The sequence below is a fragment of the Petromyzon marinus genome, chromosome 50 (genome assembly GCF_048934315.1).
Source record: "Petromyzon marinus isolate PM22_M1 ecotype Great Lakes invasive population chromosome 50, UKy_Petmar_22M1.pri1.0, whole genome shotgun sequence".
NCBI classification, from domain to species: Eukaryota; Metazoa; Chordata; class Hyperoartia; order Petromyzontiformes; family Petromyzontidae; genus Petromyzon; species Petromyzon marinus.
The window spans coordinates 10,548,437-10,565,379 of record NC_133716.1 but is presented as its reverse complement, the minus strand read 5'-3'; the positions used below and the strand labels follow the sequence as shown (position 1 = coordinate 10,565,379).

Genomic DNA, 16,943 nt, shown 5'->3' with positions numbered 1-16,943 from the left:
AAATGACCCGTTTCTCGTTTCTGCCAATATGCCAAATCCTAAACCCTATCCCCATTTAGTATTTTGATTAGGTTGGAATATTTATGGTGATGTGAAACACCAAGCCCAGGACGGGGCTTTCATTCATTTTTATTAAATCCGGACTCAAAGGCACATTGTCAATTCCTAAAACACAGTTGCTAACCTTTGTCTGAAGGTATAAAATGTGTGTGTGTGTGTGCGCGTGTGATGTTACACTCACAATGACTGAGCTCTTTCACACTGGCGCAGGTGTGTGGCCACTGATGTTAAATGTCACATGGGTACAAATTCAATTAAGGTAGGCCATTGTGCAGTTGCTTATGATGGAGGTACTATCACATATTGAATGAACCCTTTTCTGCCTGGCTATACCAAATCGATTCCATCTGCTTGAGTTCGTTTACAGGCACATTTAAAGGAACAATACCGTGCAGTTATTTTCTGTTCTTTAACGTGCCTTTCTGAATTTACATCCGTAGGCGTGAATGTCTTCGTTTGGAACAGATGTCACGTTACATTATGAACGTTTGCGCTCACTCACACAATTTGCTGCTGATGCGTGGATTAAAATTCGCGAGGTGTGTTATAAAATCCGCGCAGGTGAGCCGGACGTGGCGTTCGAATGATCTGAAAACAAGCCTGAAGGAAATGATTCTTGTCCATCAAAATTCCTGAACAAAGTCCATACCAATGAATGTAAATAAAAACGAGTGCATTTATGAAGCTGGCTCATTGTTTATCTTCAAAGAGGACACACCCTTCCTGTGATGTTTGCACGATACGTAACTTTAGAATGGCTGGAATGAAGCGTCAACAGTTAAAACAAAAAGAGAGAAATTTCAGTTCTCCTCTCGCTATCCTGCCGATGCTCTGCTTCCTTCTCTGTGATTGGCTCCTGCTCAGTGTGAATATTAAACTTGGAGATTAGTGGCGCCTGGAGGATTAGACTCTGAGCCGATCCCAAATCCCGTGCCTTAATGCTCGATATTGCATTCAAATGAGAGGCATGAAATTTGCTTTGGCAATGACAGACTTAGGTGTCTACAACCACCGTGGTCTTAGCAAGCTGGAACAAAACAAAAAAGCTTAAGACAGAATCGTGTTTCACACACGGAATAAAAGAAAACAGTTCAAATTATTCTGATGGCAATGACGGTGGTGATGCGTTCATTGTTGTGTTGGTCTGTTGTGGTTTTTGTTTGCGTATTTGCAACAAGAAATGTTGATTTCTTTACGTTCAAACTGGATGTTAACTTTCCTCGGCGTGCGCTCACTTGAACGTATGTCTCTGATATGCATGAAACTCAGAAGTGTGCAAACACAAGCCGTCTCGGTTTTAAGGTCGCCGTAATGGAATATCGCTCTGAAACTTTTAAAGCTTGCGCTCTGGTCAGGAGTAAATAGCATTGCGTTTGCAGTGCGGTAATAAAATACTGAAAATTACAAGTTTTTTTTAATCACCATTGGGCATTGTTCATGAACTAACAAAATCTATGCTGCGCTCTCTTTGCGTGTGTGTGTTTAGGATTGTGCAGCGCCGTATATATGTGTGCTGGGTATGTGCATGATGCACATGTCAACCAACACCGTATTTCTGTAAGCCACATAACTTCCAGTGTGCAGTCTGATCGCCTCCCCCGGCACCACCACGGTTTCATGATTTTAATCAACTCGACTTGGCTAAATTTCGACTTAAAACTTTCGTGACTTGCAGGAATTCATATTCTTTGGTTTTCGGTAATGTCACGTAGATAGAAAAATAATAATAAAAAATAAAGTGAATAAAAATGATAAAAAATAAAATAAAAATTATAAAGAACAAAAAACCACTAATGTAGTCTGTAGCCTGGTTCTTAATCGGAGTGTACTGGCAGTCTATAATGTAGACTGTAGCCTGGTTATTAAGCTGAGTGAGTGTACTGGCAGTCTATAATGTAAACTGTAGCATGGTTATTAAGCTGGGTGAGTGTACTGGCAGTCTATAATGTAGACTACAGCCTGGTTCTTAACCTCACTGAGTGTACTGGCAGTCTGTAATGTAAACTGTAGCCTGGTTATTAAGCTGGGTGAGTGTACTGGCAGTCTATAATGTAGACTACAGCCTGGTTCTTAACCTCAGTGAGTGTACTCGCAATCTATAATGTAAACTGTAGCCTGGTTATTAAGCTGGGTGAGTGTACCGGCAGTCTATAATGTAGACTACAGCCTGGTTCTTAACCTCAGTGAGTGTACTCGCAATCTATAATGTAAACTGTAGCCTGGTTATTAAGCTGGGTGAGTGTACCGGCAGTCTATAATGTAGACTTATTCTTGGTTCTTTCAGTAATTTAAATATAAGAAAAATATAATTCAAATATATACAAATACGAACAAAAACCACGACGTTTCAATCGCAACACAAGCGGTCGTCATTAGGAAAAGGGGGGTTAGCCTCTAAAGGCAAACTGTTTATAAAGGTTTATAGATGGGCGTAGCCCAGGTGTGTCAGCAGCATGGGAGGAGCAGCTAATGTTAATGTAGGTGAAAGCAACGCCAACGCAGTGGGTCTCCACCAATCAAAGGGCCGCACGGCAATCATTGCACCTCGCTCCACACACCCACACTGCTGACGGTAGAGGTTGACAAGAAAACACAAATCAAGTCATGACCCAAAGTGGTTGATGACATCTTTCCAATGATAAAGGAATAGGTTTTACCCTTTTAGCTGGCAAAAAAACTGACACCTTTATTCAAGGCATCATGTTTGCAATAACCACAACACAAGCAGTCAAAATGCAAACAAAAAAGACAATTACTGATAATGATATGCACTGAGTTTATAATCATCCTCTCAGTTGAAATTGTGTCTGTGTCTGTGTACATATGGATGGCTTCATGAACAAATCTTTGTTGATAGCCAGTAGGCTTGCAAAGTACCATCGTCTTAGAGAAATCAATTTTGTGTGAACCAGCCGCATTAAAATAATGATCAGCCACGGCAGAAGTATTGGTCCTACCTTGTTTCAAATCTGCCTTATGCTCACGAACACGGTCCGAGACATGTCGCTATGTTTCCCCAATGTAACTGCTGCCGCCGATTCAGCTTAGTTTGTCGACGCCGGGATATTTCATGTCAGGAATCTTGTCCTTCACAGATGGCATCAGATCACGAATTTTATGTATTGTGTTAAATCGGACCTGGAACTTGTGTTTGTTCATGATTTTGGAAATATTTTTGGTTACCCCTGCTTTTTATGGCAAGGTGATGGTTTTGATTGGATCCTCAGATGGCTCCTTCCTCATGGTTGGGGTGATGGCTTTGCGGATTGTGTAGTCAGAATATCCATTCGCCTTGAGAGCTTGGTGTACGTGTATGTTTGCAATCATTGAAAATTTGGTCCAACAAGGATTGAATGCTGATGTACTACCGGCCCTGGTGAGACACTGCCTCACCAATACATACTTCGTGGTTTTCTTTCGTATTTATATATATTTATTTTAACTATATTTTTCTTATATTCAAATAACTGAAAGAACCAAGAATAAATCTACATTATAGACTGCCAGTACGCTCACTCAGGTTAAGAACCCGGCTACAGACTACATTATATACTGCCAGTAAGCTCACGGAGGTTAAAAACCAGGCTACAGTCTACATTATAGACTGCCAGTACACTCACCAAGCTTAATAACCAGGCTACAGTCTACATTATAGACTGCCAGTACACTCACTCAGTTTAATAACCATTGCTACAGTCTACATTATAGACTGCCAGTACACTCACCAAACTTAACAACCAGGCTACATTTTGATTTAAAGCTTTCGTGACTGCAGTGATTCATATTCTTGTTATATATATTTTTTGTTTCCCTTCAACGTGACTTTACCGAAAGAACCAAGAATATGAACCAGGCTACAGTCTACATGATAGACTGACAGTACACTCACTCCGATTAAGAACCAGGCTACAGTCTACATGAGTGGTTTTTTTGTTGTTTATTATTTTTATTTTATTTTTATTATTTTTATTCACTTTATTTTTTATGATTATTTTTCTATCTACGTGACTTTACCGAAAGAACCAAAGAATATCGACTTGGCTGCCATCTCGAGCTGGGGCTTTAATTATCTGGGCCAATGTCACTTGAACACAGCTGGCCTGAATTCCCCATTGTTAGAATTCAGCGTGAGCAGAAATAATTCTAAAACAAAAATAAACTAATTTTATTTTACCAACTAAAGCCCACTGAGTTATTAGCTCTATTTTTCAGAATCGATTTGCCCACCAATGATAGCTCAACGAAGTGGCTTATCATGTGGAAATTTACAGTAGCCGAATTATATAAATGCACGTTTCTACATGTGGAGGGAAAAACCAGAGGACCTGGAGAATAATCCACGCGACCACGGGGAGAAAGAGACATGCAAACTCCAAATATACAGCAGGCAACAGGGTCAGGATCGAACCCACGACCTCCTCCATACCAGGCGAGGTAGTTGACATCTTTCCACCGTGGCGCCCCAAATAGCTGTCAGTTAAAAATGTTGTAAGGAATACAAATGATGGTTTAACGTTAGATTTCATTTTACATTAAATTTTTGTCAGCAACATGGATTCCACCTGTCGATACTAAACTATAACCCTATGCCACCTGACAGAGCCAATCAAATTAAGTTGTCATGTGGCAAAACATGTACATTTATTTAGTTTTATTTTACCAAAACTAGAAATGTTCATAAGCAAGGAAAATCATCTGGTGTTAATCATCCAGAGCTGATATCTCATGCGATCTGAGCCCATGTTAACCCCTAATGATGCTGGATCTAATCTCAAGAGAAATGTCGTTAATATAAATTCGTCAAAAAATGTTGGCCTTTCAACATTATGGTTTTGCCGATAAATTAACTAAATTTGCATATTTGGCCACACTGATAACTTTGATTTTGATTGACGCTGTTAGATGGTGTGGGGGGTTACGGTTAAACGTTATCATGATACACACGACGATCGAACCCAATAGGAACTTATTGGGGGGTCGAACGTTGCTCACGTGAAAACTCAGTGTTTCATTAACATTGACCTTCATGTGAGCAGTTTGCAACCAGATGACCCCAGACCCCCCCCACTCTTGATTCAGTACCTGCAGTGAAATACTGTGGCGGGGTGGGAGGCCGAAAGAGAGGGAAGGAACTCATCTAGAACATCTAGAGATGGGGCCCGGGGGAGCGGAGAGAAGGGTAGAAAATAAGGAAAAAGTAAAAATAAATCCGCTTGTATGTTTTTTATTTTCAGGGTGGCTGGGTTACTCCCCCCTCCTTTTTCCCCTAACTACCCCCCCACCCCTCCACCGCCCCCCTCCCCGTGTCAGAGGTACACCTCCTCCCCCCCCCCTCTTTATGACGTCCCACGGAAGACATCCACAGACCTCGTAGAACTTACATGCTATCCTGACCACATGTCGGCTCATACAGAAGCGTCGGTTGGACCCCGGCACCGATGTGTCTGCGTGTAGAATGTGAACCCCGCGATTCGTTGTTTCGTTGGGAAAAAAAATAACCTTTGACCTTCATGTGGTCACCAGAAGAGATTAAAAAAAATGGATGAAAACAGTTTACAGGTGCGCCAGAAACACTCCACCCCCCCCCCCCGTACTATAAAAAAGAGCTTCATATCTCATCGGATTCCTCCAGTCGAAATAAATCATGGTTCCGATTCTGGTAAAAACAGGCGACGTCGCGGGCAATGGTCGAACAAGGAGGCCAATGCCTAAAACGTCACCGAATTAATAATTTTTATTTTTGTTATTTTCGGGCCACAGTATCAATGAGGACTTTGTTGAGTTTGTCGTTGTTATCTGTACTTGTTCACCAATGCCAGTGCAGCATCACCAATTAGGTCGTTCGATTCCCAGAATCACAGGCAGATGTACGATGGGAAAAAGTACAAAGTCGACGTTCCTTCTTCCATCATAAAACCTAAGATCAGGGTATGTAAGTTATATATATAGTTTTTTAACTTGATTTATAAGAATGTGTTTTACATATGTGCAAAGAAGTGTTTGTCTCACCGCAATCTCTTTTTTGACCTCATTTCAATTTTGAAATATGTATCCTGGACACTATGATATAAATACATTATTCGATAGTTAATGAAATGATCACACACTAATTTAGACTTGAACAATCACTCAAGGCTAGAATTAATAGACATCAGATGTACCATTAGGGGAAAGAAAGGCCCGAGTATAACAGAGCTCTGCTGTGAAAGCGGCCTCATTTATTTATTTTCTCACGAGCTGTCATCTGATCATTTCTGCAGTTAAAAAGAATATAGAAAAATCCTTCCATTTTTTTTTTCCATCTGCAGGATTAGGAGTTTTGACAGTGGCAAACCTTATCATATTTTTGATGGCACGATCATCAGATCAGCACGGAGACCAAACTCTGTTGATGTGATTATGACGGGTAAGGCAGTACCATCTTCCAGCAGACGGTGAAAGCGGGCTCTGCCCGTAGCTGGTGGGGATTTTATATCCACGCGATGGTATTTCGAAATGTCTCACTCACCAAAGCACTTCGTTGCTTCATCATATATATACCGCTTCAGTTGCTCCCCCCGCATCATTATCAGCACCCTCATCATAACAATTCAACTGTCCAGAGACGTGCATGCAGCTCTTTGTGTCTGTTATTAATGTCTCATTTTTTTTCGTCTGTCTATTTTGGTAAAACTGTAAAGCCTGATAAATCCGTTAAGCCATCCCCTGTCCATCGTAAGGTCACAGAGGCCTATTTATTTTTAAATTGGGCCTCCATGGGTTACAGATGAATCCACTTACGTAATCTCATTGAGTGTTTGCCTGAAAGTGTGCATGTGAGTAGATGCACGATTTATTTCCTCTACCAATCGCCGTTGCAGTCCAATACAGCTTTGTGTAACTGGAAATACAGAGAGTTTGACCGATGTGAGTACTGGCTGTGGAGCATATTGGGAAAATACATTTAGCATTATTTCGGCACTCATCAAATGTAACTTTGTCCAAACGGCTGACATTTCAGAAAGCCCATGGAACACACACAAACAACTCCAATGTTGTTGGCCATTGATACACTTTCATTTCATGTTCACTTACTCTTTGGTTCTTTCGGTAAAGTCACGTAGGTAGAAAATTAATAGATCACGACGTTTCGATAACAACACAAACAACCGTCATCAGGTGAAACACACACAGCAGGAGTTCTTCTGCTGACGTAGACGCCTCCTACGTCAGGAGTTCTTCTGTTTGTTTGTTTCACCTGATGACGGTTGCTTGTGTTGTTATCGAAACGTCGTGATCTATAAATTTTCTACCTACGTGACTTTACCGAAAGAACCAAAGAGTATGGATTCCTGCAGTCACGAAAGCTTCAAATCAAGATTCATGTTCACTTTGTTCATTCGTTATTACTTTATTTCGGCATCCGCAGTGAGGACAGTAAATTCCCGCCGAACGGCTTCTCTCCCTTTATAGCGAGGGCTTATTTCGGTGTGCTGAGCGGTTGCAGACATTATTGCTCGGGAAGTGCTTGTAATGTTGTAGTCACCTCAAGAGCATTTCATTATCGGTGAGTTCACGGAAATATAGAGAGTGACCGTAATCACTCGGAGTGCGCCCCATTCTCATCGGGTCTCGAGAGGCTAAGCAGGGTCCCACTTGGATATTGTTTGAATGGGCGTCCACTGTGCATAAAACAGGTATGGTAGGCTGCAGCGAGGGCTACATTATTAGTGAAGAGCAGGGAAGGGCAACTCGTTGTGGTACTATACTTCTATGCTCCAACATCCCGTGCTTGAACAATTTCCACTTTTACCAGCATGGCAAAGTGTGGTAAAATAGCCTCTCGGACCTGTACGTCGTGGTGAGGCCCTCATCCATTATTGGATTGACCCAAATGGCTGCAAGGTTAGGCATGCACACTGCACTTTCACACACGTGTACAAACGGCCAATACATTTTCTTGTAATTTTATTTACGGAAAAAAAAAGGAAATTTCACCATTCATTCCACTGTTGCAGCCGAAGTGGAAATGCAAGCGCCGCGTGCCGCGTGAGCCGCGCGCCGTTTGCATGCGCAACGTGAGCTGCGAGCGCTCGGTAAGAACTTTGTAAATAAATCAGTAAAGCGTGTTTGTGCACTCACTTGCAAGCAGACGAGGCTAAGCGATGTGGGCCTTGACTGAGAAGAGCCGCGTGAAGGCCACGCAGCATCGCTGCACTGTCCTCACAGCCTCCTTCCTTCAGGTTCGTCGACAAAAAATACAAGTGGAGTAAGGGAACATAAGGGGTACATTAGGGGCTCAGCCTTATTATCATAATGAGAATAGATGGGGCACTTCTGTGCAGTGTTATTAAACAGCCTTTACAAAAATAGCAGGTGTATTGAGCCTGTAATGACTAACTAGGGTCGTGAATGAAATAAATGCCAGGTTATTAAGTCATTCAGATAATTTGGCCAAACATGATTAATTCAAGTGTGACCATAATTTATCTGACAGTGGGCAAGGCGTCTTGGGATCTAAAGATATTGCTTCATCTGAGCGTTTTCAATCTGCAATTTATAAAATGTTTCCATAATTTTAAATTACTGCTGGTTAAAAAAAAGAGATAATTGAATGAAATACAGTCTGCACTGGTGTACGATCATAATCCATGAGCACCTTTACATGGTATGACTTGTGAATAAAACACGTGGGACCTCAAGCGTTTATAGGATTAATTTTGGCTTGACTTGAATTTCAGGGTATTAATATTCAGTTTTTTCCTCCCTCAATTATTTGAACTCATTTTTACAAAACTGGACATAAAATTAAAGGTCAAGTGACTTTAGAATGAATATATTCTGTTGGACATTTAATTGTTTAAGTCACTAAGTGGAGGAAAAAAAGACAGTTGAGAGGGAGGGATATTCGTGCTTCATGTAGCACAGGGCGGGCTATATATAATTCATGAGGTGTTTTCCATGTTGCGTTCTGTGACCTTGGACTCTCAGATTATAAAATAATAAAAATCTGGTTACAGTCAGCCATGGCGCCTTCTTAAATCGGAGCAGCAGTGCCACTTCTCTAATCCATCTCATCCTTGTTGTGGCTGAGCCTGGAACGTTGCCAGTGTCTGGCATGAATACTCACGCCCTCACCAGCAACACACCCAAACATAACATTGCAGACAAAAGGCAAAGATCCCCCATGTAGCCGTAACAGTTGGTTGGGCAAGTGCACCTATGAAGCCCAGCACGGCACAAGGGGGGGTTGGTGGACAAGACCATTCCCGGTCGCCTTTGTCTCCCCAGTGGCGATATCTACACACCGCACCAGGTACTCATTTGAGGTTTTGGCCATGAGCTTGAATTGAACTCAGGTGGTCGGGTTTGTAGTGCAACGCGCTAACCACTGTGCCTCTGTTCCCCTATGAAATTGTTTTTTAAATGACTAACTATTTTTTTTATTTTACCAGGTAAGGCCGAATGAGCTATGAAGCTCTTTTTCAGAAGTGAACTGGCCACAAATGATAGCTCAACGAAGTGGCTAATCATGTGTAAATGTATAGCAGCCAAATAAACGCGTGTTGATTCTAAATGTGGAGGGTAAAACCGGAGGACCCGGAGAAAATCCATACCACCACGGGGAGAACATGCAAACTCCAAATATACAGGCGTGAGGGTTGGGATCGAACACACAACCTCATGTACACCAGGCGAGGTAGTTAACATATGGTCACCAAGATGTTGTGTGTATACTCAAACCCTTCATAATTATACATGTTAGTTTGTTCTACAATCATGGCTAAAGGTAAAATTGCAGCCCTGCAGAAGGACCTCCACTTGAAGGAGCTCTAGGCAGCCCCTTGAGAGGGTGTTTAGGCCTAATTCTTCCATGCTGGGCAGACATTTTTGAAGAGGTGGGAGTACCCACACTTCACCCCCACCGCACGCAACCAACCGATTGATCAATTTGTATACCCATTTGTACTGCTGGGTGGACAGAGTAGGGGGCGGGGATTTTCGATAAACTTTCAACGACTGCATCCGGAGATCAAACCGACGATCTCTGAAGTGCAAGACCAGCGTGCCAATCGTTACATCATGGTGGCATCCTCTGCAGTTGGTATCGAACGATATTCGTTCTGTTGACATATCATCTCTGCCATGTCACACATTATTTGCACTGCATGAACGAGTAAATGGTGTTCATGAATGTGTGAAACAAGCAACGAAGGCAACACAAGCGGCACCTTCATGCCTCTGACATTTAATTATCACAATTAAAAATACACGATCATAACATGCCCGTGGCTGATTATTTCTGACGATAACGATAATGATTATTACAATGTACTGACATTGAATATTTATCCGTTTAAATATTCGGGTGAATGTTTCGACCATTCGTAGCGCATACGTATTCTATTTGTATTTTTGTTGCACTGAATGTGTATGCCGTGCATTTGTTACCACTGTTCATTTGCAAAAGAGACTGTTCTCACAAGGGACCGTCTCTCTTCCCAAAATAATGCCCATTATGTTCAATAAACACATGAAGATGTTTATTGCAGGAACACAGCCAGAAAACACAGCAGAGTTTGGATACCTGGGACGATTAATTACTGAAGGCAGCAAGGGATCAGACTAAAAACGAACCACGTCACGGTCCTTAAAGAAAACGTTTCAATGAGTGCATATTGCTCGCTGTGACATAGATCCGAAGCATGGACACTGGGAAACAAAATTTCAGCGTACGTTCTACACTTGCTCGGTTAAGATCCTCACCATGTTGTCCCCCGTCTCTCACGATCTTGAGACGCGACGATTTGTCTAGCGTCTGCGCAAAAGGAGATTTCATCGATTCGTTTCCACGGCGGATGTACTCTGGAGCATTGTCTCTTCGTTTGCTGCCACTCCATCGCTCGGCGTTAACCACCGGCCATCATCCCTGCCAGTCACGTGGCCTGCCCAAGCCCACCAAACGTTTTCTAAACAGTTCTATATGATGTCTCCAACTTGCGCATGTTTTGTGTTCCACACGTTTCCTCTGTCTTCCAGTGAAATTCCACACGTACGCATCTTCACAAAAGCACTTTTTAGCTTTTGTTCCAATTTATGTTGTCAATATCAACTTTTCTGACCGATATGTCATCGGATATATTAATATACTCTTATTCATGATTTTATGTTTTTTTTCTCTCTCTCTCTCAGTGTTTAGCATCCAGTCAGCAAATAGCATTGCATATTAAAATAACTCTGGTCATAAAGTATAAATATATATTGGCAGAACTGCACCATCCCGGAATGGCAGGTTTAAAATATGCATAGCGCATTAGTGGAGCATAAAGCAAACAAATGGCTACTTTAGAAGAACAGTAAGCATTCAAGAATGATGCTGTTCAACTCCGCAAGAAGCATTAGAAGCGCCTCGAGATTTTCGACCAGAAACGGGCGACTCGGCAGAAAAGTCCCGCTTTGATGGCAGAATGTTGGATTCTTTGAAATCCACTTTGACCGCACGTATCCATCTCACTCGCGCATTGCATTGCGGCCTCGTCTGTGGCACGGGGCCCCGTGCTCGCGTTGATTTTTTTTCGCGTGCTGCCGTTGCCATCTCTCAGGCTGTTTCTTGGCCACGCTCGCTTCGACCCGGGTCCGGCTCATGTTTATTTCAGCTCAGGCGCTCGCTGCCCCTTATTGAGCGTCGAGCCCTGCCAAATTGAGCGAGGCTGCGAAATGTTGTCCAGTTACGATGCCCGTCGTTAGCAGCCCGAAAAACGGGGCCCCGACATCGCCGTCGCGGCTTCCTCCGTCGCGACAGACCGAAAGTCGCTCGAGCTGTGAAGAACCTCGCGGTTTTTTTTGTTGTTGTTACTACTTTGCACATTTGTCAGATTTTATTTTGTTCTCACTGCTTTGGCACCATTCGCTGTGATCCTGTGAGCTCTTGCTGATGCTCATACTTTTGAAGTGGCAACTGTAATGCTGCTGCCACGGGACTGCGTACTTTTGTTTCGTGATTGTTCTGTGGCTCTCCCGTGTAATTTCAAGTTGTACGGCATGCTACAGCGTGCACCTTTCCACAATGCTTTGTGCCCTTTCCAGCCTTTGTTCCATTTTCTGTGTCAATGTCCAAGCAGTCGCCCACCAGCAATGACGAAGGGAAGAGGAGCCACGCTCACAACAAAGAGCGGAGCGCCGGGCGGCTAAACGGAAGAGAGTTGGCACAGTGGGGAGCACAGTTGGTGCATCTGCCAGCCATCTCAGTCAGTCAGCCCATAGCACCTGGGTCTGTTCCATGCCTTCCTGCCACTTGACACGGCCTCAAAGTGCACCTAGCATGGCACAAGCGCCGTGGTGGTGACGTCACCGCCACTTCGTGGTGAACAGCGGTGGTTGTTGTTGATCCAAATGTCATAACGTGTACATTCATGATTTTATGATGCCAGTTAATCGCATTAATTCTGGTACTGTGACAGTAATGATGACTGGGAAGTCGAATAACACGCAGCACGGCCCCGAAGACGTATCGGAGGGCCATGCATCAGCGCCACAACTGCGCGGGCATTCCACGCGATGTCACGATGGCAGCACCATGGGCAGTAATTAAATAGAGCGAGTTGCAGCGTGAGTCACTGAATTGCGCGCCGAGTGCGAGAATTAATCACAATTAAAGTACGAGTGCGTAACGAGAAGCTGCGCAACGCCAAACACAAAAGCCAAAAAGTGTGAATCGCACATTTGTGGGCAAATAAGGTGTGAGCACCATCGCCAGTGTTCTTGTTAGGGGCGCGCGTTCGAGAAAGAAGAGACGGCAAAAGTCACCAAATGCACTCGGTTAATAACACTTTTTGTGCATTACACATTCAGGCCCAGCACACAGAATGCAATTATTATAATCCCACCGCTATATATTTTGCTGTCTCAATGCAATCCAAGGCCGGCCGCAAGTGGAATTACTCCTCGAGTAATTTTTACTCGCCGAGTTTCTGGAAACTAATTTCAATGTCAAAAAATGCCCGCGCCCACAATGACCTATTTTCGATACGCCGTTGTATCGCTGACGATGAATCATACACAAGGCTTCCGCCTCTCCTCGTTTGAAAGCACATTTCACAGCCTGCATTGCAGAGCTGACAAATTGTCTTTTTATGATGGACAAGACTGAACCTCATGGCGAGACCCCCGGGGTCCCCCACATAAGCCCCCCGGCTCTCGCATAAACTGCGTCGCGACGTCGTTTTACGTCTGTTGAAGGCGAACGGCACGGCGATCTATTCCTGTCGACGAGCTCCACACGATGCGCTAATCAAAGTTTCGTTTCTTCTGCGCATTCGTCCTCGCTGCTGTTGCGCTTGAACGGCACGCGACGTGACGACGGAACGATCCGCGCCAGGCGGGTCACGGGGTTTGTGTGCACGGTGGGACGGAGTCGCCCAAAATTAATGTATTAATTACGATTTTGACTTTCGTTTATTCGGGACCCCGGGGTCCCGCCATAAGGTTCAAGTGCTGTTTACTATAAATGGACTCTATATATAGATTTACTTGCTTCAAGTCACAGGTGTGTGGGGTAATCTCACGGTGTGCAGGAAAAGACATCGACCTTTAGGCTGATTAAGGAGAAATGCTTTTTGTTCATTTCTAAACCGCAATGCTCCACGACAAAACAACGATTTTCTTTTCACATTTGGGAAATTTGATTTAGAAAAAAAAAGTTTTCAGTTACCTATTACAAAAAGAAGCTGGATATATAGCACACACCTTCAGAGCAAGACCAGCTGTGCTTATTTCTGAAGTAGTGTGCTCACCACATCGTTATGGCAGGAGTCAGAGTAACCACACTTGACTCACCACATCGTTATGGCAGGAGTCAGAGTAACCACACTTGACTCACCACATCGTTATGGCAGGAATCAGAGTAACCACACTTGACTCACCACATCGTGATGGCAGGAATCAGAGTAACCACACTTGACTCACCACATCGTGATGGCAGGAGTCAGAGTAACTACACTTGACTCACCACATCGTTATGGCAGGAGTCAGAGTAACCACACTTGACTCACCACATCGTTATGGTAGGAGTCAGAGTAACTACACTTGACTCACCACATCGTTATGGCAGGAATCAGAGTAACCACACTTGACTCACCACATCGTTATGGCAGGAATCAGAGTAACCACACTTGACTTACCACATCGTTATGGCAGGAATCAGAGTAACTACACTTGACTCACCACATCGTTATGGCAGGAATCAGAGTAACCACACTTGACTCACCACATCGTTATGGCAGGAATCAGAGTAACCACACTTGACTCACCACATCGTTAATGGCAGGAGTCAGAGTAACCACACTTGACTCACCACATCGTTATGGACCCTGGAGGGACAAGGGACTTAAACCGACCTCTAACTGGGATTCGAAATGTTGCAACATTACCGATTGTTTCGAGTCGGATGGCCTTTTCACGTTGCCACGCAGTCTGATTAAAAACTACATTTAAACATGGGGGGGTTCAGCGAGAGAGCATCTGAGAAGTTCACCCCAACATTGTCAGGGCTAAGAGGAGCTCTACTGCACTATGATTGCATTAAATCTACACAACCACCGGCTTATACTTACTCAGTCCTCGGCCCACTGAGCCTGCACTGCTCTCTATGTATGCACGGACGTTGAACTTCCTTCGCACCGTACGTAGCCAACCGTGCTAATCGAAGGCGCGGGGGAAGGACAACAAACTAAACACAAAAAAGTAGTTTAAAGGTTCCCTCTCCAGAGTAATTAACATCACCTAGTTGAAGGGAGTTAAGCGCAAACTGAAAAATTGCATTATTTTTGTCCTAAATGTTGCAGGTGTCTTTGCCAGTTCTAAAAATATTGGGGGGGGGGGGGGGAAGGGGGGGGGGGTGTCGGGACACTCACAACACCTGAAGCAGCCTGCGACCCCATTAGCACCCACACATTTGGCGATTGCCTGCGTAACTCAATTACCGCAGAGTAACCGCACAAACGCATCCGCACGATTCAGCGGACAATGTCTGTCGCCCACCTTTCGCAGACAAGCAAGGTTCGAGTGCGTGAAGAGATTCGGCCCCTCGCCCCCCTGCAGCCCGGCTTCGCAGCGACGTGAAATCGCCTCGGTATCGCTACCTAAAATGTTTATATATATGTGTGTGTTCCTTAGTTAGAGTCAATTTGTAGCTTCAGGGATTCAGGGTCCTGCTGTTAGATCCGATTAAATGACGCGGGCTCCCGCAGGGACCGAACGAGTCCACTTGGATTTTGCCTCTGCGAGCGGGCGGGCGGGGGGGGGATGAACGCCCCGAGTTCCACACATGTGCTACATTTATCGCCTCTCCTCTCTGCCGTGTAAACACCTGTCAACATGCGAAGGTGTACCGGGTAACTCGGAAGGCTAATGCTGGGTGCCCCTGGCAATGCGTGCACCCCTGGATTCGAATCCCAGGCTCCACACCTCCACACAACGCAATCACGCTGAATAGGGGCAATCTCGTGAGGTCTCGGGCGCTGAGAACGGTTGAGCCCGAGCAAACACTTGCATGGCCTACCACCATGCGCGAACGGGTTGTTACGGGCTGCGGGGGGCAATGCAGCAGGCACCAGAGGGCTGTGCCGCAATAAGCGATGCGCTTTCTCTGCTGCCACATCGATGGTCTGCTCGCGTTCACCAAGGCCACGCTGGACCAGCGTCACGAAGCGTGGTCATTGTAACCCCCATGCCCCGCAGAGAGCGAGGAGGCCTTCTTCATCCAGCAGCGGAGTGACACAAAGGGGCTGCACGTATACACGTAAGGTTCTTGGTCGCGGCACGCGACAAGCGGATGCTCGTATTCGCCGGAGGGAGGGCTTTTTGGGCAACGCGTTGGGAAGCCTCACTTAACATTGCTCACTATTTACTCCAGCTGGAATGCAGGATCACGGAGCAGAAGTAGCCAAAGCGCTCCTCCTTCACCCCGACTCGCTCGCTGGGCGCCGTGGTTGCGATGGACGGTCGAGAATGAGTGAAGTGCTCTTTGCGCGGTTGATATTAATGCGTCGCGCTGCGTGAAAACCTGAAAACAAATTGCGGCCGGCTGAGTGTTAAAAGGCAAAGCCAAAGTTTTGCCTGCAGCCTTTTTTACACTCATTTGGCTTATCGAGTGCTATTAGCGGGGAACTCGATTGAGATCGGCTCACCCACACGAGGGACATCGCGCAACATAATTGCGACCACTTTCTTTCGGGGTCAAAAAGTGCCGCGGCCAAGTTTCGAGAGAAAAGTGCATTTTTGAAGAGCGGCGTGGTGAAGGTGATAACACCGCTCTGAAATGTGTTGATTATTGAAATCCATTCATTTGTTTGGGCTTTTAATATTCATTGCAATGTGATCTGCTTCTCCATGGCGTCTAAACGGAGCGGCACCTGGAGATGCTGAACAGAAAGTAGGGCATACCAGTGGAGGGATATCACAAAACAGCGATTCTGTGTATATGTATACACGAAGTAATGTGTATAGCCCCTTCGTCAATCCATTGCTGGATGTGGTTCTCCCCACACCATGCGGGTCATGCGGGTTACTTAACCATACTTCACCGCGCTCGTCAGCGCGAGGTTGGCGAAGGTGGGGAGCACAGATGAGTAGTGCGATGAAGTGTTTGCTGCAACTGTCCTCTGCTAATCCACCACTTAACCCGCAGCCTCGAACAGCTGATAGACAAGGGTGTTAACCATCCAAGCACTATCCAGGCTCAGCAATGCTTAGCTTCCAATATATACATGGCGAGATTGGGCACATTCTCTGGGTCGTTTTGTGTAAAGTGACTCAACATTATCTTACTTGGGTATAAGGGCCTAGGGGCCAAAAGGCAGTTCCACCGATGTTTGGTCGATGATCGGCAGTATTGCTGCTGTGTT

General features: G+C 44.8%; 1 protein-coding gene across 13 annotated transcripts in view; it reads right to left on the bottom strand.

The window, feature by feature from the left end:
- The window catches only part of LOC116953144 (netrin-G2-like), a 179,925-nt gene that overhangs the window by 87,649 nt on the left and 75,333 nt on the right, over positions 1 to 16,943 (bottom strand). For 9 of the 13 annotated variants that reach the window (XM_032973042.2, XM_032973041.2, XM_032973040.2 and 6 more), the window contains exon 2: positions 8,182 to 8,276. The exons of the other annotated variants lie outside the window; for them this stretch is intronic. The gene's annotated coding sequence lies outside the window, so the exon portion shown is untranslated. The remainder of the gene's footprint in view (positions 1 to 8,181; positions 8,277 to 16,943) is intronic. 13 annotated transcript variants of the gene reach the window in all.